We start from the raw sequence: 24,232 nt of genomic DNA on the forward strand, positions 1-24,232 counted from the left end.
CCCCTCCCACCCCCAGCCCCCGTGGCCCCCGCCCCTCCCCCTCAAGGTGCTCCAGAATCCGGGTCCGGCTTTTGGGTGCCCGGGGAGGCACGTGACTGGGATTATAATTCGGGCCGGGGAGGTCGGGGGTGGGGGGTGGTGGGGGTGGGGGTGGGAGGGAAGGGCCGGCCGCCCCCACCTGCCGGGAGGGGGTGGGAGCCGGGAGCTGTCACCCTACCCCCCCCCACGAACTCCCGGCCCTCCGGGAGGTGGGGGGCGCCCCGGGGCGGGCGGCGGGCGCCCGCAGGCTGCTGCAGTTGGCGAATGAGGTCAGTCGTGCTGCCCGCGGCGGCGGGTGCCGGTGTGGGAGCGGAGGGGGGCTGGGAAGGCCGCGGGTCCCCGCCCCCCCAACCTCTGCCTCCCTCGGGCTGGGCCTTCCCCTGGCCGGCGGCCCCCCCCCCGTCCCCCCACCCCCCGCAAGCAGGCTGAGTCCAACACTGCGCGGACTGCCCCGGCACGGTGGTTTCTGGCGGGGGTCTCCTGGGAGGGGGCCGGCCTGAGTGGGGGGCCGCTGAACCTCTGGAGGAGGGTGCGGAGGAGTCTCAGGGGGCGGCCGTGGGGGGCCCCCCCGAAGCTTCCAGGAGAGCAAGTTGGGGGTGCCCCGCATGTGGGTGGTCTCTGAGTTCCTGCACTTGGGCAGGGAGGCCTGTGGAGCGCCCCAGGGTGCTTGATGCCCACCCACCCCCACCCCCATCCTGAGTCCCTGGAAAGGATGGGCTTGATGCCTGTCCTGGGCTCCAGCCCCGGCCTGCTGCCAGCCAGAGGAACGATGCCCTGGCCTGGGCCCAGGGCAGAGGGGGGACCTTGCAGCCCAGAGTTCTGCCCTCCTGGCAGTGCTGGAGCCCTGGACATCTGGCCGTGTGACCCAACCTCCCAGGACACCAGGCCTGGAGTGGGAGGCTCCTGTGTCCCCACCACAGCCCGAGTGAGGGGGTCTTGGTGCAGGCCCGCGCGGGAAGCGTCTGCCTCGGATGGAGCGTGGTCCTGGGGGTGTGGGGTGTGGGACTGCCCTGGGATTGCCCCGGCCTGGGAGCAGCGGGGAGGGGCAGGCATGGACATCTAGAGGAGTGGGCGTTTGTGCGCAGGGGGAGGAAGGGGCGGCCAGAAGCTGCTCTGACTTCCTCCTGTGGGATTTAGTTGCCCCGTGGCTGGGACTGTGTGCTTCTTGGCACTGCCCCGGTCCTCGGGGCTTGGGAGGTGCCTTTCCAAGCAGCCATTTATTTCAGCAGCGTCATTCCCAAAGGGAAAGGGCATGGTCATCGATTATTTATTTGGAGCAGGAGGTGGCAGCGACTAGGATGCTGGTGGCTGCTGCTGGCGGCTGGCGGGGAAGGTCTGGGTACAGAGGTGGCAGCGACGGGGGTGGTCCGGTGCCCATCCCGAGCCCCCCATGACGGGAAGGGGTTCAGGAGGCTGCGAGGTAGTCGCTGACCTCTTCTGAACAGGGACTGCTGGACCAAGGGACAGACGGGGCTCCGAGGTGACAGGATGTCGGAATCCCTGGCCTGCTTTTGGGATATGAGAGGCGTCAGACCACACCCCATTCCCTCGCCTGCTCTGCCAGTGACCTAGAAAGTTGAGGCTCTGACTCAGAGGGTCCCAGAGGACCCCTGCAGAGGAACCAAGCAAAGGTGGGAACTCTGTGGCCACTCGCTGCCCCGCGCATTGAAAATGCGGGAGACCTGGGGCGGGAGGTCCGGCGGCAGGGTCTCGGAAGACGGCGTTGTAGGGGCCGGCTTAACCCACTTCCTTAGGGCACTGTTCTCTAGGTGCTGGAGGAGGGGTCATTTCCCGTGCAGCAGCGCGTTAATGGCAAATACTTCTTATCTGTTCTGTGAAGGCAGGCTCCGGGAGCCGGGCTAGCGGCCCACACGGCGGCGGTCGTTAGCATTGGATGCTTGGAAGTAGTCGGGAAGGCAGGCATAGTGATAGGTGTCTCGGAGGCAGCTGTTCTAGAAGCCTGTCTCCAGCAGCCGGGGCCTGCACAGTTTGGTGGCAGTCGGATGGTTGGAAGCCCCAGGTGAGGACCTCACAGCCCTGGGGTGGGTGACGACACCCTGGAGCGTTTGTATCCCAAGGGTGACCTTGGAGGCACAGAACGCATCTCCCCGGGCCGTCCCCGTCCTGGGTTGGGGGGTTCCTCGTCTCCAGCTCTCCCCGCTCCTCGACTGGCGCCTTGAATCCCGCAGTTTTCCTGAATGGCCTTTGCACGGGGAAGGCTTCTCTGGCTGTCGTGTCCTCGGGCTGGAATCCCGGGGCCGGCCACGGTGCTACCTCTGTGTCTCCCCCCCCCATGATGTCCTGTCCTTCCTCTGTCCCAATGGGGATCTCGCTCAAAAGTTCCACATCTGTCCCCCAAGTGCACTAGGGCCAGGGCAGAGATCAAGGCTTGCTTTGGATTCCGTGGTGTCCTGGGGCTGGTCCCCAAGTACTTGTTGAGTGGCTGCTTGAGGGAATGAATGGAATCTGACTTCGGGGCCTTGGCCCACACGGCTGAGCAGTTCCTCCCGTGATCCTCAATCCCTGTCTCCGGGGAAGGCCCCCCCCCCCCATGCAGTGAGGAGAACGCCGGGGTCTTCCCCTGAGCTTCCGGCTCCCCACCCTCCCGGGGCCCCCTCTCCCCATGACCCCAGCCTGTGTCTTCCGTTCACACCACGAGCCTGAGGCTCTGCTCCCTTGATGTCCTCTGTCCTGCGGCTCTCGGCCCTCCGTCCCTACGCTGTCTGTAGGCACCTCTGTGTTGCTTCGACGCCAGGTTCTATGAGACAAGCAGGAGGCCCAGCTCCCCTCAAGGGGCCCCCCGGGAAAGAGACCTGCAGGGTTCATTCACAAACACTGGCAAGCAGGGCAGGACTCGGGGCCAGGGGCTCACGGAACCTTCCGGAAGCGTGTGGGGTCCGGGAGACGTGGACCCTTGGGGCAGCTGCAAGGGCATTCCCAGCAGGAAGAGATGAAGATGGTTGAAGGCAGTGAGATGCCCCCCGTTCTGCGGCGACTTCTGTGTGTGGGTGGTGGGGGTGTCCAGGCGGGGGCCCCAGGGGCCAGGGGGCCGGCTCCCCCTCTCGGCTCCCTGTTGGCAGGCGTGTCTAGCTGGGACTCTGTGATTCTGGTGCTCAGCAGGGAGCTTGCTCTGTCATTTCACACCCAGTGTGGTCCTGGTTGGTGATGGGCAAGGGGCGCAGAGCCCCTGGGGAGAGGGTTGGGGCGGGGTGGGGGCTGACTCCTCCTTCACCGTGACTTGCTACATGAGCTGTGAGCTGAGTGAGGTTGTACTTCGTCCCTTCCCGGGCTGGGGAGGACGGGTCGGGGTGGGGTGTGTGTCTCAGGCAGAGCTCTTGCTCCTGACCCCCTTCCTCTGGGTCCAGAGCTGGGCCCAGGCCAACCCAGAGCTATGCGTGCCCCCACCTGTCTCCCTCCCTCAGGACCACCTGCTTCTGGTCGCCAGATCTGGCTAATAAAAATAGGGATGCCCGGTTAAATTTGGATTTCGGGTAAGCCACGGATAATGCGGGATTGAGGATGTAACTTACACTGAAGACTGACTTGTTTGTTTCTCTGAAGCTGAACCGGGGCCTGGTATTTTATCTGGCAACCCTACAGCCGTGACCTGCGGGGCCATGGGACCCTTGCGGGCTGCGGAGAGGCTCAGGGCGGGGTTGGGCCTAGAGCTGGGGGGGTCAGGGCTCGACCTAAAGCTTCAGGGATGATCTGGGTGAGTTCGAATCAGGTAGCGCCGCATCTAGTTTCCTTGGCCGGGCTTTCTCTAGTCCGGATCCCCGGTTAGGCTTGGGTGCTGTGGGGGGGATTCAGAGATTCCCCAGTCTGGGAAGTGCTGGTTTTCAGAGATTTCTCTGCCACTGTGGCAGGAGGAGGAGGAGGGGGCAGGGAAGTTGTGGGGTACACTGCATCAGACACCCAAGTTAGGATTTGCAATCCAGATATGCCGAGCCGGCCCTGAGCACCGGGAGGCCGTTGGTGTGATGTCCCCGCTGCAAGGCTTGGAGATCCTGCCTCGGGCGGTAGGGGGGCTGGCGGGGGAGGGTCTCTGCTGGGTTGCATCACAGGCAAGCGGGCCTATCCCCTTGGGGGGGTTGCCTCGTTGGTGTGACATCAGCCTCCGGACCATGCTGAGGCCCCGGGAGTGTGGACTGACTGTGGCCAGGAAGTAAGGGGCAGGGTCTTGTGGGCCATGTCCCCTGCCCCCAAGTCCAGGATATGTGCTCACACGTAAAATGAGGAGGATATCCCCATCATCCTGTCTGAGCCTCAGGGGTTATGATTGGGGAGGGGCCTCCAGAACGTGGAAATGTGGGTCACCCCAGTGCAGGGGTGCAGAGATGGTGCGGGAAGCCAGAGAGGTGAGTGGTCCTGGCTCAGGGGCTTAGGGTCCTGGGCAGCCCCTGCAGGTGCCCAGCAGGGCTGTGTAGTTGGAGATGGAGGGCCTGAGCTCATCGCTGGAGGCCAGAAGCTGGAGATAGTCCTCAGGTGGCCTCTTTCCTGGACCGGGCCAGGCCTGTTTGCCGATTAGGGTCTAAGGCGAGGGCAGGGTGGGGAGTGGTTCAAGGTATATTTTCTGGCTTCTGACAGAAGCAGTATAGAGGGGAGTCCCTCTCTGTCCATCTGTCTGTCTGTCACTCCACCAGCCAGTGGGAAACTTACAGATGCCCTCCTGCCCTCCAGCTCTGCGGGGTCTCAGGTCCTGGCATCCGGCCCGCACGTAGGAGGGGCTCACCCCGCACATTGTTCTGTGTTTCGTCGAGGGATGAGGGAGAGCCAGGGAAAAACCCAAGTTTTAATCCGTGTGCTTTCCAAGGGGTTTGACCATTGTCCACATTCAGGCAGCTCGGCCCCGTCAGGACATGGAACATTCCATCACTCCTGAAAGTTCCCTCGAGCTCCTCTGCAGCCAGCCTCCTACCCTTCCCCAGCCCCTGGCAACCACTGTGTGTTTTCTATTTTCTTTCTCTCTCTCTCTTTTTTTTTTTTTTTTTGCGATTTATTTATTTATTTGAAACAGAGAGAGTACCAGCAGCGGGAGAGGCAGAGGGATAGGGAGAAGCCGGCTCCCCACTGAGCCGGGAGCCCAAGGCGGGGCTCGATCCCAGGGCCCTGGGATCGTGACCTGAGCCGAAGACCGCGGCTTTAACCCACGGAGCCACCCAGGCGCTCGTCTTTCTCTCTTCTTTTTAAGCCACTGTGCATATCTGTCCCTGCGGTGTTTGCTGTTTCCAGAATGTCACCTAAATGCAGTCACACAGAACGTAGCCTGCGTCTGGCTTCATCAACCTTTCGGTGGCTGAGTAAGGTGCCACCGTTGGGCCGTGCCTCATAGCTCTGCCCGCCCTGCGGTGGCAGCGGTGGCGGGGGTCGGGGATACCCGGTTGGCAAAACCCCACCGGGGACCAACCGAGAGGCAGGGGTACCTTTGGCTCATTCATGTTCGCAAAGGCACGGCCTGTGCCCTGTCCCCACCCCCACTGAGTGCTAACCCGGAGCCAGGAGAGGTGCACCCTTCCGTCCGCCGAGCTAGAATTTCATCCTCCGGGTCTGGTGACGCAGCCGGCCCGCGAGCCCCCGATGAAATTACAGCCTGCCCGCGGCCGCGCTCCCATCCACGCAGCCCTCCGCCGTGCAGGTGGGCTCCCGGGACATTGATGCCCTGAGGCCGGGGACAGCTGGGGGGCGGGCGGGGGCAGCCGTCTGGGCCCGGGTGGTGTCTCCCCCATCTCCGGGCGTCCGGGTTTCCTGGCCGTGTGTCCCTGATCTCCACTCCTGCGTTCTTTTAGCTCGGGGTCGAATGTCTCTGTTTGTCTAAAACAAGGCCAGGGCATGTTCGGGGAGGGGGGGTGGGCAGGAGGGGCCACTGAGGCCGGCGTCCCGGTCAGGAGCGTGATTAGGGCCCCCTAGGAGGGGGCTGTGTGACATCGGGCAAGTGACGTCTGATCTCTGTGCTTGGGTTTGGTCATCTGCAGACGGGACAGTGGGGCCAGCGAGGGGCTCAGCTGTGGTCACACAGGCCGGTGGGCCTCCACGGAGCCTGCAGGGTATGGGGGGGGCTGCTGACTGGGAGGGGGTGGGGACAGGCAGGCCTCCACTTGAGTAGGGCCACTTGTAGCCACTTTACCTGTTAGGGTTCTAAGGAAAGACATTTGCCGCCCACCTTTGCCCGTGGTCCACGCGGCATGGACAGCGGCCGTTCTGAACACTTCCGCGGGCATCACTGAGATTTCGGTTCGTCACAGAAGCTTCTAGTCCAGCCGATTCCCGCTCTGCGGCGTGCCCACTGTCCACCGTGTGAGGTGGACGGCTGCCGAGTCGGCTGAGCCTCGGTTTGACCATCTGAGAAGGGGGAAGACAGCAGTACCTTGCGGGGTCGTGGCTAGGTGGCCTGAACGGCGGCGTCTCCCACCAGGAGGTTGGCGGCCCCCCAGGGCACGTGCACCCCGCAGGAGAGGGAGCCCCTGGGGTGCGAACGTGGCCCGCGTGGCTGTCTGGAGAGACGGGAGGGGTATTAACTTTGTTTTTGGTAAATGAGTCATTTGTTTTTCCTGGGGAGCTCGACAGCCCCCAGGAACCCCTCCCCTGGCCTGGCCTGGTCTGGAGGCCTGCACCCCTCAGTCCGACCCTTGGGCTGTCCTCGGTGGGAGCCTGGAGCGGGCGAGGCCCAGATGTGGGTGCTCCTGGGTGGCTCTCTGGCGCTGCCCGCCCACCCACCCAGCTCCAAGGTGGTCCCGGCGGGCTCCAGGGGAGTCTTATGACTGGGCCGGTCTGGTGTCTCTCTCGTGTTTATCCAGGAGCTGGTTTTTCAGGTGTGCCGGCTTTTGGCAGAGGCCCAGGTGGGGGGAACTAGGGCCTTTGGGAAGGGGGGTGTGTGCGCCTGGCTTCCGGCTAGGGGTTCAGGCCTCTGGGCTGGGGAGTGACCACCTCCTCTATCTGGTCTGGTCCATGGTCCTGCACATCCCAGGGACGGATGCCCTTCCTCGCCCCGGGTCAGAGGCCAGTGCCCCGCCTTGGGGCTCCTTTACCTGCCTCAAGGCTTCTCCACTTGCCACCAGGGACGCCAGGGAACTGGCAGGGCCTTTGAAACCAGACAGACATGGGTTCAAGTCCCAGTCTGACTGCCTTCGTGCTGTGTGATCTCAGGCAAGTGACTTGACCTCTCTGAGCCTCACCAGAACACTTGATCTTAGCCAAAAGGCCGAGAAGCGATGAGCCTCACCAGAACAAACGAGGGGGCTTCTCCCTGCGTTGCGGTGCTCCGGGGGAAGCTGGGTGCCCTTCCGTTCAGGCGTGTTTCCTCACCTAGTCTCAGGATGACCCCAGGGTCTCGCTGTCTGGGGGCCCCGGCCCTGCCCGGAGACCAGCCGGATGCTGTCCTTCCGTGCCGTGCTCTTCCCTCCTCTGCCCGTGGAGCCTGGAGCATGCCGTGCCTCGGTTTCTGTTTTTGCGAGCTGGGAAAACCTGGTTCGATCCCTGGGGCTGGGGCTCTGCAGGGTCAGGGGCCCTGTGGCGGGTTTGTGGAGATCCCTCTTTTCCCTTTGGGATATGCCTGAGGGCAGCCTGTGAGAGGTGACTTTTCACTGGCCCCTGGAGGATGGGTCGGGGTTTGGACCCAAGAGTAGTCTGGGACGAGCATCGCAAGTGCAGGTGTGGAGGGGGCGGAAGCGGGGAGTTTGGGGGGCGCAGCGGCGTACGGGTCTCGAGGCAGGAGGGTCAGGGATGGCGCTGTGGCCCGGTGCCCGTTTCCCGGCGGGGCCCGGCTCGGGGCATTGTGTGGGGTCCCGGCAAAGACCTTCCTCTGGCTACCCCACTCCAAGACTGGGCACGGCCAGGCCCTGGCCTGTTTCCGTGCCAGCCCAGTGAGCTTCCCTGGGTGTCTAGAACATACGGCGCTTCCGTCTGGCCTGCCCGTGTGCTGGTGCTCCTCCCGGGAACGGACGTGGTGCTCCCTGTGCGTTTCACCAGGCTGCGTGTTACTTGCGGGTCTCGGCCCGGGTGGCCCTTTTCTCTGGGAGCCTTCCCTGTGCTCCCTTCCAGGGCTGTGCCAGGCGCCCCTCCTTTGGGTTCCTGCAGTCCCCGAATGTCCCCCAGCATGGCCCTGTGTTCCGGCCGTCCTTGGACTTTCCTGTCATCCTCCATTGGGTCCGTGCCTTGATGCCTTGTCCGTCCACCTCCCTGGCGGGGGGGTGATGACACTGTGTTTCCCGGGGCCTGGGTGCAGCCCAGTCTTGCGGGGGGAGGGTCCCTTCTGCAAAGGGCAGCTGGTGTGTGCGTGTGTGTGTGTGTGGAGGGAGCACAAGTGTGCAGCGTCAGGACAGTTAATCCCCTGGGCTATTTAGACACACACGCTTGTGTGCGTGCACGTGGGTGTGTATGTGCCTGTGCACATGGGTGTGGCATTCCAGGGGCCGCCGGGGGTGACCGGCTGGAATAACCTGGCGTTTCGCTGAGTCCCGACCCCCAGCCTGGCACCGGTGCTGCCCATGTGCAAAGCCCCTCGAGTCCCGGCAGGTGGCACTGGGGAACGAGGCTGCTGGTTAGGGGCACGCTTGGCTCCAGGGGATCCAAAACCTCACCCGACCAGCTTTGATGGGGGCTCAGAAATGAGCCCCTAGCTTGTCGGATGGTCAAAGCGCCTTTAAAAATTATTTTCTAGGAAGCATGCGCTGAAGTGCACTTTCCAAGTCGTATGCTCTCCACCGCTCATTTCAGGGCATTTCATCACCCGGGAAAGAAATCCCGACCCACGGAGGAGTCGGCCCTCCGCTCCCCCCGCCCCCCCCCCCAACCCCTGGCAACCACCGACTCATGTTCTGTCCCTGCAGACTTGCCTCTTCTGGATGTTTCACGTCCATGGAATACCATGACCCGTGGCTTCCGTGCCCGGCTCCTTTCCCTCTGCATCGCGTTTTTGAGGTTCATCCGTGCTGTGGCCGGTGTCAGAGGTCTGTTCCTTTTTTGTGGCTGAATAATATTCCCTTGTGAGACTGGACCACCTCTTGCTTCTCCATTCATTGGTTGAGGGACATCGGGGTTGTTTCCCTTTCTGGCTGTTGTGAATAGCGCCGCTGCCAGCGGTTGTGTACGAGCTTTTGTGTGAACTGTCCTCTCTGTTCCCCTGGCTAATCTCCTGTGAGTGGGCTCGCTGGGTTATGATGGCAGTGTCGTGTTCAGCATACCGAGGAACTGCGTGGCTGCTTTCTGACGTGGCTGCACCGTTTTTCATTCCCACTGGCAGTGAATGCGAATGCGGGTTCCCGTTCCTCTGCCTCTTTATCACAGAATGGCTGCATCCCTTCCAGCGGTCACACCCATGGTCCAGATGGAGAGAAGGAGTGAGGGCAGAGTGCTTCTCTCAAAGCTTTGCCTTCACGCATGCTCTCCTCGGGAGCGTCTCCAGTTTCGCACAGGTCAGACTCTGGTCCTGCGGTGCCGCCTAACTACAAGGGAACTGGGAAGATAGAGACGTGCCTATTGGGGAGGAAGGGGATTGGGAATGCCGGTGGGCAGGCATTGCTCCTCTTTGCCCCTCATGGCCCAGACCGATGTGGACATCTGCATTTCTCCAGGAACATGAAGAAGGATATGGAGCACCCTCTGCCCCCAACAATCAGGGCAGGGACTTAGATCATGGGCACTTGGCTCTTACGCGGCCCAGAGTTACCACAGCCCATCTGGGGGCTTGTGGGGACCCCACTTTGTGGAGGGCGGTGGGTGCCCTCACCCCAGAGATCTCCTTTCTGCTTAGCCCAGGAGGCCTGTAGCCCAGGGCTCAAGCGAATCTGCCTCAGGGCCTTTGCTCCTCCCCTCCGTGCATCCAGCTATGGAACGTCTGGCCTGGACTAGACCCCAGACGCGGCTGGTGGGAGTAAGGTGGCATGGCCATTTTTGGAAAACGGTCTATTTATTATTTGCGTGGACATATAATCACATCGTGAAATTCACCGTCTTAAGGTATTCTGCCCAGTGGCTTTTCGTGCAGTCACAAGTTGTACGACCGTCACCGCTGTCTCATTCCAGAAGAACTTTTATCACCCCCGAAAGAAACCCCCGACCCATTAGCAGTTCCTCCCCACTTTCCCCCACACTCCCAGCCCCTTAGCAACCGCTGCTCGTGTCTCTGTGGATTTGGGGGCACCTATTGGTGAAATTAAAACATACGACTCGCCACGGGACCCGGCAGTTCTGGTCCTTGGGATTTACCCAAGGGAAACGAAAACTAAGGTTTACATAAGAGCCTGAAGAAGAGAAATGTATCGGAAGCGCCTTTCTTCATCATTGCCTCACGTGGGGGACAATCTCAGTGTCCGGCCGGGGTGGGGGGTGTGTGTGGCTAAGCAAACCCCGACGTCAGCCTGTGGGGTACGAGTCAGCGTTAAAAAGCAACACACAGGGCGCCTGGGTGGCTCAGTGGGTTGAGCCGCTGCCTTCAGCTCGGGTCATGATCTCAGGGTCCTGGGATCGGGTCCCGCATCCGGCTCTCTGCTCGGCAGGGAGCCTGCTTCCTCCTCTCTCTCTCTGCCTGCCTCTCTGCCTGCTTTTGATCCCTCTCCGTCAAAAAAAAAAAAAAAAACTAAAAAAAAAAAAAAAAAAAAAAAAAGCAACACACAGCACGGGTGCTGGCAGGTAGCAGACCCAGAAAGCCAGGCCCTGTGGTGTTTGCGTGACAGCTGGGAAGATGCAAAACGAAGGGACCCGGAGTTGCGTGGGGGGGTGGGTTGACGGGGGGCGTGGAGGAACTTGGGGCGCTGATGGGGCTGCCCTGTGTCTTGATTGTGGTGGCCGTTACAAGAGGTCGCATCCTTAAAAACTCACCCAGCTCTGCCAGAGTGTGAATTTCCGTGGGTGCATGTTGCCCCTCAGTTTCAGAAAGCCAGCCTGAACCTGCTCTGGCCTTTCCCCGTTAACCGCCGTGCAGGGTGAGCCCGTCCATCTACGTTAGCGGGTGCCGGTCCTCCGTAGACACGGGACTGTTGGGTCTGGGGCTTTCAGATTGGCTCATGGAACGCATGTCAGCGCCCCCTCCCGCCGCCGTCCTCGGGCCCCCTTCTACCTCTGCTGCTCGCGAGCCCCCTGGATGGCCTCTGCCGTGCCCTGTGCCTTAGATCCACGAACCATTAGAACTGGAAGGGACCTCAGAATAGGTGAACGACCTTTCCTTTTCGGGTGGCGGAGCGGAGGCCAGGGCTGGGAAGGCATTGGGCCGATTCCAGGATTACGAGAGTCAGGATCCAAAACCACATCTCATGACTCCTGGGCTGGGACTCCTTGCCTTCCTGGGGCGCGCGCCTGGAGCCTCCCTTGTCTGCCGGTTCCTGGAGACTGGGCGGGCACATCGAGGCCAGACGGCTGGCGGGAGGCTTTGGGGCAGCGCGTGGCTGAAGGCAGGGCTTGGGGGGTGGGTCAGGGCCTCTAAGACACCCCAGATGAGGAGAGAAGGGAGTGTCGCGCAGGGTGGCTGGAGGTGGAACATGACGCGTAGGACTGGCCGGTGGCCCCCAGGGACAGGCAACAGACAGGGGCGCTGGCTTCTGCCCTGGAAACCCGTGGCATCGGGGTAACCCCGAAGCCCCATTATGGGTCCAGGTAAATCCAGCAGCCCTGGTCCCAGGGGCTGGCAGGGTGAGGCTGACAGTGGAGAGAGCCCAGGAGACCTGACCGGGAGCAGGTGGGGTGTCGTGGGTGGTGGCCCTCCTCCGAGGGGTGGGTCTGGTCTCAGAGAGGCAGGCCCCGGGTTTCTCCTGGTGTTGATGTAGAGTCACTGCTGTGTGGGCTGTGTCCCCCCCTTGACGCACGGCTGAGAGGTCTGGAGGCTATTGGGAGGGTGGGCCCGGGGGAGGGGACAGGCAGGTCGGTCTGCCGCACGGAGCTGGAGCTGGCTCCCAGCCAGGTTCTTGTCAGCCGCCTCAGAGAGCCAGCTCAGAGCTGTGTCCGCCCCACGAGGTGGGTTCTCACGCTGCAGTCCTTGGAAAGCCAGCGGCTGCCTTGGAGGGGGACATGAGGATGCCAGGAGTAAGGTCCCAGACCCCTCCCCACCCAGCTGCACCTCTGCGGGGGCCACAGCTTTGGAAGAGGACTGGCTCTCTGATCCCAGGCTTCGATGGGGGTCCTTTCGGGGCAGGAAACCAGGGACCCCCTGCTCCCAGGCGTGGGGGCTCTGTGCTGCTGTAGATGGGTGGCGGGTGACCTGAGGGTCTGGGGTCTGTTGCGGGCAGGCAGTTCCTGGAATCCTGCCCTCCTTGGTCTGTAACTACCCCCACCGTCTTGGCCCATGATCTTGGCAGCACAGGACCCTTTCCTGGGGCCTCAGCCCTGTTTGTGGCTCGGAAAATGAGGTCTCCATACTTTTGGGGTCCCTTCTGGTTTAGGACTCCCAGGGCCTCCCGGAAGGCCTCTACCCCCAGACAGGAAGCCTGGCCCCTTTCCTGAAGCTCCTCACCCTCTGGGGGAGGCAGAAAAGGAGTTTGTGTTAAGTAGGCCTTCTGAGAGTATCTGCGTGCTGTTGTGGGGCAGCGAGGGGGCTCTGGGGGTGCTGCTTTGCGGGTGTTGTCTTGGGTTGGGTGCGATGTTGCTTCTCTAGCAGACTTGGCTTTGACTCTACTGGCTGTGTGACCTTGGGCAAGTTACTCAGCCTCTCTGAGCATCCCCATCCTCACCTGTCCAACGGCAAGAAAGCCACTGGGCTCTAGGTTTGCTGCGGAGGCCTGAAAGGGTGCCCACAGCGCAGCCCTGGCCAGGCGCGTGGCTGCCGGTGGTGACGAGAGCCTAACGTGCCGTGGCGCCTCAGCTCCGCCCGAGGCCAAGGTAGGACTTGGATAGAAAGTCTCTGCTGGGCCTTGCCTTCACCTCCTACTGCTGCTCTGTGAGGGAGGAAGCCGCAGGGAGCTGTGGATGTCCGTCCTTGTTGGAGGCAGAGACTGAGGCCCAGGGAGGGGAGGCAGGTTGCCCAGCATCACACAGCCCCTGGGTCGGCTGAGCCTTGACTGGACCCACATCTCACAAGGACTGGCCTGCACCCTTGGGCTTTGGTGAGGGGCTGCTGTGTCCTGGGTCTCCGGGTCCTAGGGAGGAGATGGCGCGGCCTGGGCTGGGCTCCTCCAGATTTTCCCGTCCCCGGGAGGGCTCTGCAGAATCCCACCACCTGGCCAGAGCTCCAGGCGGGCCTGGCTTGCCGCCGTGGCTCAGGTCGAGGTGGTCAGGCTCTCCTCGCCCGCGTGAGGGAGTGGTGAGCACAGAGCAGGGCCGTCGTGAGTGTTGACACATGAGCACGTAGGCTTTGGGGTCGCAGGCCGGGGAGACGGCGTGAACATGGCCACGGCGCCTGCTCCCCCACTGGGGTTCTTGTATAATCACGGGAAGGTCACCGCACCTCCAACGTCCAGCGCAGGAGGGATGGTCCCTGCCCCCGTCCTGCCTCTCTCCTGGGGGTCCTAGGGCCACCGATGCGATGGAGTGTCAAAGCTGTGATGGAAGCCGGGGGTGCCCTTGCGTGTCTTTGTCTGTGTCCGAGACCCTCCAGCCACAACATAAAGTGTGTCATCCCCCAGGGACCAGGTCATTACCGGGAGCCAGCCCCCGACCCAGCAGGTGGCGGCAGGGACTTAAGTAGGATGCCCTGGGACAGTCCCGGGTGGATGCTGAAGTATTTGTGGAAGGGGAGGGGCGGGGCGCAGGTGGGCAGGAGCTCTGACGCATGCGCACACCCGCCCGCGGGCCTGGAGGGCATCCAGGCAGCAGGTACATCTGACAAATACCTCCAAACGGGGACAGCCTCCTCGCTCCAAGGCCCCCACCACTTACAACTTCCAGACTCTGGGAGCTCCAGGGCCGGGATCCGGCCTGGGGCATACAGGTGCCCGATGGGGCCCCTGTGATGAGTGGGTGCCCTCGCGGCCGAGAGATGGGTATGCCGCCCTCGCCCCCGGGGACGCATGGGCCCCCGGACTGGCACCGGCAGGGGAGCTCCTGGAATGGGGAGCGTGGGGGGAAGGGGTCCTGCAGGCTCTGGTGTTGGGATTTAAAGGAGCCAGCAGCAAGAGGTGTGGGGTCGGAGGGCATGGGGGCTGGGAGCATTGGAGGTGGGGGCAGGGCGGCTGTGATGACTGCCGTGGGCTGCCCAGGTGTGGGGGCCAGATGCCCGGGGAGGGGGCGGGGTGGTCCCTTCACCTGCGGTGGAGGATAAGAAGGTCCTCGGAGAAATTGCCCAAGGGCCAGTTGAGCCCTGTTTTGGGGTGGTGTCTGGAGTTAGAAGCTGCCCCCCTGCCAGCCTTCCCTGGGACCCCTGGGAACCCGCACCCCCAGCCGCCTGGGCTGAGGGGCTGGCCAGCCGCAGGAGCGGGGAGGGAGCTAGCTGGCTGGGGTGGGAACCTGGGAGCCAGAGCCCTGGGATTAGATCACCCACCGTGATTAGCTTTTTCCCGTCCGGCCTTTTCACGACAAGAAAGGGCCTGATGCTCCGCATCCACATTGCTCATCCTTCTCAGAAGGCCTGTTTACGTCTGGCAAAGGGGGCTCTGGGGAGACACGATCGCCCCAGGGGCTGGCACCACACCAGTGCTGGCTCCTTCCCACCGTCTCCTGACGCCCAGCCCCCAAGCGCTCGGGGCGCTTAAGAACCCAAACACACTTTCACTGTGTGCAAGGGTCAGCCCAAATGGAGCAGGGCGGGGGTGGGGGGGGGGGGGGGGGGACAGGTGCCGGGGTCCCCTGATTCCCAGCCAGCTGCCGGGCCTGCGTTCCCCGCCCCCGGGGCCCTCTCACGCCCGGGAACAGACGCACCCCTGTGCTGCCTGAGCTCACCCAAAGTGCACGGGACCCAGTGATGTCAGGGCCGGACAGCAGCGCCGCCGCCGCGCCTTTAATGAGCGCCTGTGGTCTCCGGGCTCCGTGCCAGACGCTCCTCTCGCTTCAGCGCGCCGTCCTCGAAATGCTGAGGGCAGCAGAGTTGGTGGCACAGGTTCGCTCACAAGGAAACTGAGGCATGACGCGTCGGCCTCCCTTGACGACACAAGCCGCTGGTCAGCCTGGGGCAGACGGGGCGGCAGGGGGACCCCGCGTAGCGGGGCTGGAAGTGCCCGGGGAGGGCCGTGGAGGCCCAGGATGGTCTGGTTTGGTGCGGCTTCATTTTGCGGTCCCCACGCTGACTTCCTCTGAGCTCCTTGTTCGCCTCCCGAGCAAGGGTGTGTGGCGGGTGCTGTGGTCCTGGAGCCCAGCCCGTGTGGGCATGTCCTGCGGGTGAGACCACCCCCCCCCTCCCTCGGCTGGCTTGTGGTTTCCCTCTCCTGTCCTGTGCACACCTCCCTGTCCAGGGGAAGGAAGCCACCGTGGGGCGGGGACCCTCCATTGTCCTAGACCACCAGAGGGCCTGGGCAGAGAGGCCCAGATCTTTGACCTTCCCATGTCCTCGCTTGCCCTCTGACTTCTCCGCTGCGCTGCGTTGTTCCGGGGCCTCTGCTGCTCCTGCATCTCAGATTTCAAGCCTTGAGCCTGGAGCCCCCCCCCTCCCCCCCCCCCCCCCCCCGGGTCCCGGGGGCCCCCCCGCCCGCGCCGCCCCCCCCCCCCCCCCCCCCCCCCGCCTTTTTGTCCCCTGCTGAGCCAGGGGCACCGTCACCCACCCCATCATCGGAACCAGAAACGTCATTCCAGGTGGCCCCTCCTGGGAGCTCCCCTGTCCACGCTGACACAAACCTCTGCCCTTTCCTGGGTCGCAGACCCGCTCTCCTCTGTCCTCCTGCTGCCCTCGGCCTCAGACCTGCCCATCTCTGGCCCGGACCCCTGCAGAAGCTTCAGAACTACCCGCTCCCCGGGTGTGGAGCCCTGTCTGCCCAGTCCTGCCGGGACCCCCCCCCCCCACACCCTCCCGGCCCCTCCCGCCCCCCGGGGGCCCCCCCCCCCCCCCAGCCCCCCACCCCCGGTCTGGCCTAGCCGAGACACAACGTGGGTGGCTGGGCTGCTGCTTGGGCTTCCCGGGCAGCCGGTAATTTGGCAGCCTTCAGACGGGTCTCGCCGTGTTTGCTCAGCATCTCTTGGCTGGGTGGGGGCGCCAGGGTGCGGGGCGGGGGTTGCCAGGGTGCGGGGCGGGCAGCGTGGTCATACTCCCTGGGCCCGGCTCCCCTGTGGCGTGACGTCCTGCTCGGCTCAGGTGTCACCTCTTCCAAGGAGCCTCCCCTGACTTCCTCACCTGCTAGCCTGGGCTTCTTGCAAGTTCCTTATTTTTACCTTTAACTGACGCGTAACTTACCGTAAAACGGGGACATTGCAAGTGTCTAGCGTGACGAGTTTCTACCTGCGTCGGCATCCCCCAACCGCCATTTCAATTAAGATGTATCACAGTGTTTTAATCTTTTTTTCTTAATAGCCTATTTTATTGTCATTGTCCAAGCCCCCCCCCCCTTCCCCCACCTGGGACTCTCAGGGGCAGGAGCGCCTGCCGTGGGTGTCGTGGGGTGTCCAACGAAGTGTGTGTGGCCACGAGGGGGCTTGTGGCCGGGGCTGTGAGCCTGCAAGGTCAGACACCCCGTCCTCTGCTGGGACAGGCTTGGTCCCCTCCTTCCCAGCCAAGGGCCTCTGCAGGGAGCTGGGGCCCCACCCGGGGAGGCCCCTGCGGCCTGGCAGCCTGGAGATTAGTCTCCAAGGCCACCACGGCAGTTGCCATAGGCGCGCGGCCCCAGTCAGGATCGCGATTTCTCATCCTAGTCACGCAGGCGGCGGCTGCCCCTGCCCGCCCGCCGGGAGCCAGGAGCCAGGAGCCGGGCTTTAAATAACGGGGCAGAAACCTGACCCCAGAGAGCCATCTGTCCGCTGGAGCCCGGGCTCCCCTCCTGGCGAGGCAGGCACAGGGCCACCGGCCACCCCGTCTCCCCCCGCCGCACCCCGTCTTCTGCAGGGGCACAGACACACGGCTGACGCACAGGGGCTCCCCTTGTCTTGTGCCCAGAACGCAGGCCTGGCCCCAGCCTGGCCCTGGGGAGCCCCGTCCGGGAGGCGTCCGCTTCCCGAACCGCTCTCTACCCCGGAGACATGAAGCGGTACCTTCTGGAACCCTTGGACTGAGAGGAGGTGGCTTCCCACGGCCCCGGCCACCGAGCTGCCCCTTCCCCCAGCTCCGGAGGTCTCCCTCCTTTTCCAGGAAAGCGGCAGGAGGCATGTGCTTCCCTGGGCCTGCCCTTTGCCCAGCCCCTGGGCCTGCTTTCCTGCCCCGGGGGCGGGGAGGCCGTTAAGGAGGGAGTTTTCTGTTCTTTCTTTCCCAGTTGCACCGGGGCAAAGGACCAAAAAGCAGCGGGAAGGTGGGTCACTCATGGAGGTCCCCCTCCACCTCCCCCCAGCGAGGTGAAGGACCTGGGCGGAGTCCGTAGCTGGCTTTGTCCATGTGGCCCCGGGGGCTGGTCGTGACTCCCACCACATGGCTTCCAGCCCCTGGGGGGCTCTTGGATGGTCTCCTGCTTCCCTTTGGTGTGTTGGGCGCTGTGTGTTCTTTTTTTTTTTTTTTTTTTTTTTTTTTAAGATTTTATTTATTTATTTGTAAGAGAGAGAGAGTGAGAGCGAGCACAGGCAGACAGAGTGGAAGGCAGAGTCAGAGGGAGAAGCAGGCTCCCTGCGGAGCAAGGAGCCCGATGTGGGACTCGATCCCAGGACGCTGGGATCATGACCTGAGCCGAAGGCAGCTGCTTAACCAACTGAGCCACCCAGGCGTCCCGGGCGCTGTGTGTTCTTGTGGATGTGTGACACGCTTTGGCGAGATGCCTTTGCCCATAAATCACCGTGTTGCGGAGAATTTTCTCAGGTTTATAAAGTGATGGGACTGAAAGGGCTGGTCCCAGGGTGGGACCCCGGTTCCCCCCTCCGGAGGTCTGTTGCCTGCCCCGGGGCATCTGACGTCTTTTTAAAACTTTTTTATTGAGGTGGGCGGGGGAGGGAAAGCTAGTCATTGTAAGTCAGCAGCTCGGTAAGTTTTCAGAAAGCGAATTACCCAAGTTGCAACCCAGATGGAGAACAGAACGTTCGCAGCCCCCAGAAGCCCCACGCACGCCCTTCCAGCCGGAGGACCAGCATCCTGACTTCGAACGTCGGAGTTCAGATGTGTTTGAGCCTCACATCAATGGAATCCTATGGTGTGACCTTGGGCTTCTGGGTGCTTTCATCGCGCTGGAGAGACTCGGCCGCGTTGCTCTGTGTATTGTGGTGTGTTCGTGTCTGATGTCTTTTTCAATGGACCAGGGGCCGGGGAGAAGGCCCAGGAAGCCAAGGGCATGTGGGCACGGTGCTAAAACCAGGATGCCTGCCGTTGCAACGGTTGCCCAGGTACAGAGAACTCAAATTTGTTTCTGGAAGGCCCGTGCTAGTGAATCGGAGAGAATTTACAGTGGCGTAGCAGTTACGCACAGTTGTGGGGGGTGGCATTGTGTCGCATTATGGCATGCACGTGCACCGGGTGTCTGGAGATCTGGGGTGCGGGCCGGCCTCTCTGGGCCTCAGTTTCCCCACATGCATAGGGAAGTGGTTGGGCAAGCGGCCCGTCCGGCTCTGCACACCCTGACCTTGTGTCTTTAGAAGCAGCCAGAGCTTATTATCTGAAGTGGTTGGGGCTTCCTCTTGCTGTGTCCTCCGTCTGTCTGGCCTCAGTTTCTACCCAAAGCAAAGGTGAGCTGTCCTGGACCTCCGTCCCCGTGACTCCCTGCCAGGTGACTTGTGGAAGTCTCTGCTTCAAGAAACGTGCACACTCCTTCTTCAAAAGGTCTTGATAAATGGGCAGTTTCCCCTTGCAGACCTCCAGGGACGGGCAGCTCAGTGCCCACATGGCCATCTGTTCTGCCCTCCCCGGGGACAGCCCTCCCCGCTGGGAAGTGTTTCCTTGGGTCGAACCAAAGCCCGTATCCCTGTGACTCCTGTCCTGTGACGCCAGTGAGCCTGGGGCTAGTGTGGGACTTCAGAGCCTGTTGCGGGCTCCAGTCTTGGGGAGGCCATGCACATCACCAGACCTAGTGTTGGGGGGTCCCAGGATAACAGTCAGTGGCTGTTATTACTTAGTTGGGGTAAAACACCCATCCCATCGGACTGACCATCACAACAGCCCTTACGTGCCCAGGAGCATTAGATACATTGACGTTGCAATGCAACCCATTTCCAGAACTTTCTCACTGCCTGCACTGAGACTCTCTCCCCAGAAAGCGCAAAGTCCTCTTTGTCCAACCCCGGAGCCCCCGGCTCCCACCATGCTCCCTCCTGTCCGTGTGCCTACGGCTGCTCTAGGGACCTCCCGTAAGTGGAAGTACATGCTAGCTGCCTTTTTGCCGTTGGCTCATCTTACTCAGCATGGTGTCCTTAAGGTTCACCCATGTTGTAGAATATTCCAGAATTCACTTCCTGCTTAAAAGTGATACTGTTCTTGGGGGGCGTCTCAGGGGTTCCGTCGGTTGAGCATCTGACTCTTGATTTCGGCTCAGGTCCTGATCTCAGGGCCGTGGGATCGAGCCCCGTGTTGGGTTCCGCACTCAGCGTGGTATCTGCTCGTTCCTCTCTCTGCTCCTCACCCTCCCTGGAATAAATAAATAAAATAAATATTCTGAATAATATTCTGTTGTATGTCTAGACCACATCTTCTTTTTCTTTTTTTTTTTTTTAAGATTTTATCTATTTATTTGACAGACAGACATCACAAGTAGGCAGAGAGGCAGGCAGAGAGAGAGGAGGAAGCAGGCTCCCCGCTGAGCAGAGAGCCCGATGCGGGGCTCGATCCCAGGACCCTGAGATCACGACCTGAGCCGAAGGTGGAGGCTTAACCCCCTGAGCCACCCAGGCATCCCAAGGCCACATCTTCTGTATCCGTTCCTCCATCAGCAGACGCTGGGTGATCTCCCACCTTCTGGCTATTGCAAACGACGCTGCCGTGAAGGTTGGATATAGAAATCTCTCTTTGAGACTATTATTTTATTACCACCGACACTGCTATAAGATCTCCAGCTGGTGGGGGGGGGGGGCGCCTGAGTGGCTCAGTGGGTTAAAGCCTCTGCCTTCTGCTCAGGTCATGATTCCAGGGTCCTGGGATGGAGCCCCGCATCGGGCTCTCTGCTCCGCGGAGAGCCTGCTTCCCTCTCTCTCTCTCTGCCTGCCTCTCTGCCTACTTGTGATCTCTGTCTGTCAAATAAATAAATAAATAAATAATCTTAAAAAAAAAATAAAAACTTATTAAAAAAGAAAAAAAAGATCTCCCGCTGGGAACGCTTCCAATAGGTCACCTCTTCTAGTCCTTACCTAGGGCCTGAGTCTGTTCATTCGGCCGCCAGCTGAGACTTCTGGCCTCGAACAGTCTGTTTCAACTAATGTTATTCACTCCCCCCTACTGCACTGTGGTAGGTCTGTACTGTTGCCCCATTTTATAGATGACAAGAGCAGGGTTCAGGGAAATTTAATAACAAGATATCTGGATGTGGGTGGCCCCGCTCTGGGCACCTGCTGAGCCCTTCAGAGGGACCGACACCTGTCCTCTGGAGCCTTGTCCTTGGTGGTGACTTTGGTCCCTTCGGCCTAAAGGGACAGCGGGCACTTGCTCCATGTGCAGGGGAGAAGAGGGTCACATGGGGGTCTGCTACAGACGCCTAGATCTTGCCGTGGGAACCAAACAGGACCTGCGCTCTCTACCCATCAACTGGAAAGGGAATCCTTTTTTTTTTTTTTTAAGTTATCACTTATTTGTCAGAGAGCATGAGCAGGGGGAGTGGCAGGCAGAGGGAGAGGGAGAAGCCAACTCCCCGCTAAGCAGAGAGCCCGATGCGGGGCTCCATCCCAGGACCCTGCGATCATGACCTGAGCTGAAGGCAGACGCTTAATGGAACCACGCAGGTGCCCCTGGAAAGGGAATCCTGGTCTGTTATAAAATAGACCAGGCCACAAAAGCAAAATAGGTGACTTTATAACCAGTAAATGCTGACTTCCTGGGATGCTTCGTTTTTAACCTTTAAAAAAGTGCAATGTCCGATGTGGTGAGTTTCCATCTGTGTGGACAGCCACCGGGAAAAGAAACCTCCGTTAAATGTCGCTTAAGTGGGCCTGGCTCCGTCGGTGGAACAAACGGCTCTTGATCTCGGGTTGTGAGTTCGAGCCCCACGTTGGGTTCAGAGATTACTTACAATCTTAAAAGAAAAAGAAGTAAAAAAGGCGGCTTAAGCAATGTGGACATTGACTATCTGACCCGAAGCCCAGAGGTGGGCTTGGAAGCCCAGATTCCAAGCCACGAAGGGCCAGGTTCCTCCACGGGGTGTCCTCCACGTCACCTCCTGGGTGGGCTCCCCTTGTGGTCCCCACGTGGCTGCTATGGTTGCGGGAGCCCATGTAGAAGAAGGAGGACATCCCTGGTTTCAGTCACATTTGAAGACCAAGGAGAACTTCCCTAGGAGCCCCTCGAGTCGGAGTAGCCAGGATTGGGTCATATGGTTCTCTTGAAAGCAGCCCCAGATAAGGGACCAGGATTGCCTGGATCTAAGCAGTAGAGAATCACCAAGATCTGCTGCCCCAGGCACCTGCCGTGAGATGCCAGGACACAGAGAGGGCTCTGTTAGCAGGGAGAAGGGACCAGGGCTGGGGATGGCACTCAGACTGCGGCTAGTGTAAGAGCTACCCTGCCTGGATCCTTCCCAGGCAGACAGAAGTGGAACTCAGGGCTTCGGGCTGGTGTCTTCTCTGCCTGCCGCCGTGATGGTGAACAGTGGGAGGGGGCAGGAATTCAGGGCCCCGGGTGTCTCCATCCCCACTGGGGAGCCCCCGGGAGAGAAGAGAAAGTATCCAGTGGGGGGAGGGGCTGCTGGGGAGGAGAAAATTCTCCCACGGGGGAGAATTTTGTTTGTTCTCTCAAGCTTCTTTTTCCAGAAACACAAGCATATGGCGGCGGATGGTGCGGGGGCCGTGTTTGGGTGGTGTGTGCTTTTGCCTTTGCCTTTTGCGTGGTTGAGTGCATTTTTTTTTTTTTTTTTAAACGAGCTCTTGAGCCCAGCTGGTTCTTAGGGCACGGAGACTTGAATCAGAGGCGTTCCCCCTGGCATCCGGAGAAACCCAGCCATTTCCAGGGATGGTTCTGGGGTTTCCGATGAGGAGGGGGTCGGAGAACATCCCGGCAGACCCAGGCCTGAGCTCTTGCGAGGTCTGAGCTGAGGAATGTGGGTCCAGGAGATTGAGGACGTGGACCGCGACTCAGGAGTGGGGGTGTGAGGCGCGACGGTGTCCAGGATTCATTTTCTGTAACAAATTGCAGAAACGTGGTGCTTTAAAGCCACCGAAACTTATTCCCTCCGGTTCTGGAGGCTGGAACCCAGATCAGGGCCACCAGCTCGAAATCCAGGAGTCAGCAGAGCCGGCCACCCTCCAGGGGCTGCCGGGGAGAATCCGTCTCCTCTTGCCTCTTCCGGCTCCTGTGGCTGCCGGCATCCTTTGGCTTGCGGCCGCGCCGCTCTGCTCCCCAAGGCCGGCAGATTCTCTGTGCTCTGCTTCACGCCACCTTCTCCCTCCGGCGTGTCAAACCTGTCCCCTTACGAGGATCCGTGTGATGGCATTCAGGGCCCCCTTGATAGTCCAGGATAATCTCTCCGTCTCATGGTCATTCATTCAGTCACCGCCTCTGTGAAAGGGATTCTTTCCCATATAAGGTGACGTTTACAGGCTGCAGCGGTTAGGGCAGGAGTGTCTTCCGGGGGCCACTTGGGGGCCTCCCACGAGTCTCTAAGGGCAATTAGAGCAGCTGTTCTCAAACACAGGCTCGTATAGTACGTGCCGTCTAGGAAGAGGCAGACGCGTGGGGGTTCCGCTCTTCTGCCCGACCCAGCTGTGTCTGTGCTGGGGGACCCTCGAGTGCATGGATGGGACACCCCAAACATCTTTCCAGGCTCTAGCCCCCCTCCCAAACAGCTGCCCATTGGAGGTGCACCTGCTCTGCATGATCTGTCCCGGGGGTGTATCGGTCACCGATCGCTGTGTAACAAGTAGCCCCAGACTCAGAACTATGCAACAGCAGTCATTTCCTGCTTTAATCTCTCAGTTTGGGGCTTGGCTGGCCTCGGCCTGATGGTTCTTGCTCAGGATCTCCTGCACGGGCAGCCGGAAGATGGCTGGGGTTGGGGCTGTCTCAGAGATTTCTTCCTTGCTGGCTGCTGGCCCGGGAAAGAGCTGGGGCTCCCCAGGCATCCCTAGATCCCTGCCCCCTGCCCCGTCTATCACTGCGGCTTGCGGATAGCCGGACCGCTGACGTGTCTGCTCAGAGCTCCCATGCCGAGTGTCTCGGGGAGGGAATGAGAGGCTGGGAGGAGCCCAGTGCCTTTTGGGGACCAGGCCTCGGAGGTCATGTGGTGGCGATGCCAGCGCCATGTGTGGGTTAGAAGTGGGTTATGAAGGCCCGTGTTCAAGAGGAGAGCAACTGGAAGCCTCCACTTGTGGGGAGATGTGTCCAATAATTTGTTGTCATACTGAGAGCCACAGGGGAGGGCACACCAGAGAAGGGGACCCTGGGGGCCCAGAATGGGGATTTCTTTGCCTGTGGACCCCAGGGCCCTGAGCACCCAGGAGGTATTCTGGGGGCAGATTCATGCTCTGAGTGGAGTGTGTCCTCGTGGGCCTGCAAACTCCTGCCCCTTGGAGGGGGGCTGGAGCGGGGGCCCCCTGAAGTGAGGCCCAGGCTCCGGGGCTGAGGGTGGGGTGGAGCACGGACGGTCTCAGAATCTGACCTCGGTCTCTGTTGTCAGGGCTCAGGGATCTGCCCCAGCTCCCCTTCTAGCCTCCACAAGGACCCCATACCGCTGGTGCCTCAGGGCCTTTGCTAGTGCTGCTCCCTGTCCAGAATACCCCCTCCACCTCCCCCACCTGCTTTCTTCTTGCCTCCCGATTCCTTCAAACCTGCATAAGCGGCCCCTCTCCACTGAACACCTTTGCTGGCCCGGCTCTGTGTACCAGACTGGTTCTTGGCAGGTCTGGGGGGCGCACAAGAGCTGGTACTTTCAGGGGGGCCCAGATCCCTCTGCGTCCTGGCAGAGGGAGAGTCGCAGAGCAGGAGGAGGGAGCTGTGGGTGTCTAGCCAGGGGGCAGCGGGCTGGCCAGGGGGGTCAGGATCAGAGGCACCAACGTGCCTGGCAGGTTGACTCCAAGAGCAAGCCTGGGAAGGGGGAGGGTGTCTCTTACAATGGACATGGAGGTGCCGGCTTCCAGAAGCCAGAGG

At 61.3% G+C, this 24,232-nt stretch overlaps 1 protein-coding gene and 1 long non-coding RNA gene across 2 annotated transcripts in view; one reads left to right on the plus strand and one right to left on the minus strand.

The window, feature by feature from the left end:
- GTF2IRD1 (GTF2I repeat domain containing 1) overlaps positions 1–24,232 on the plus strand; it is a 96,954-nt gene that overhangs the window by 652 nt on the left and 72,070 nt on the right. The window lies entirely within an intron of this gene.
- On the minus strand, positions 14,455–17,136 carry LOC132026639 (uncharacterized). The gene is made up of 3 exons (XR_009406954.1): positions 17,071–17,136; positions 14,839–14,968; positions 14,455–14,552 (listed from the first exon to the last, which is right to left on the minus strand). It is a non-coding gene; the product is annotated as an uncharacterized LOC132026639 (long non-coding RNA).

This window comes from Mustela nigripes, chromosome 11 (assembly GCF_022355385.1).
Source record: "Mustela nigripes isolate SB6536 chromosome 11, MUSNIG.SB6536, whole genome shotgun sequence".
NCBI lineage: Eukaryota > Metazoa > Chordata > Mammalia > Carnivora > Mustelidae > Mustela > Mustela nigripes.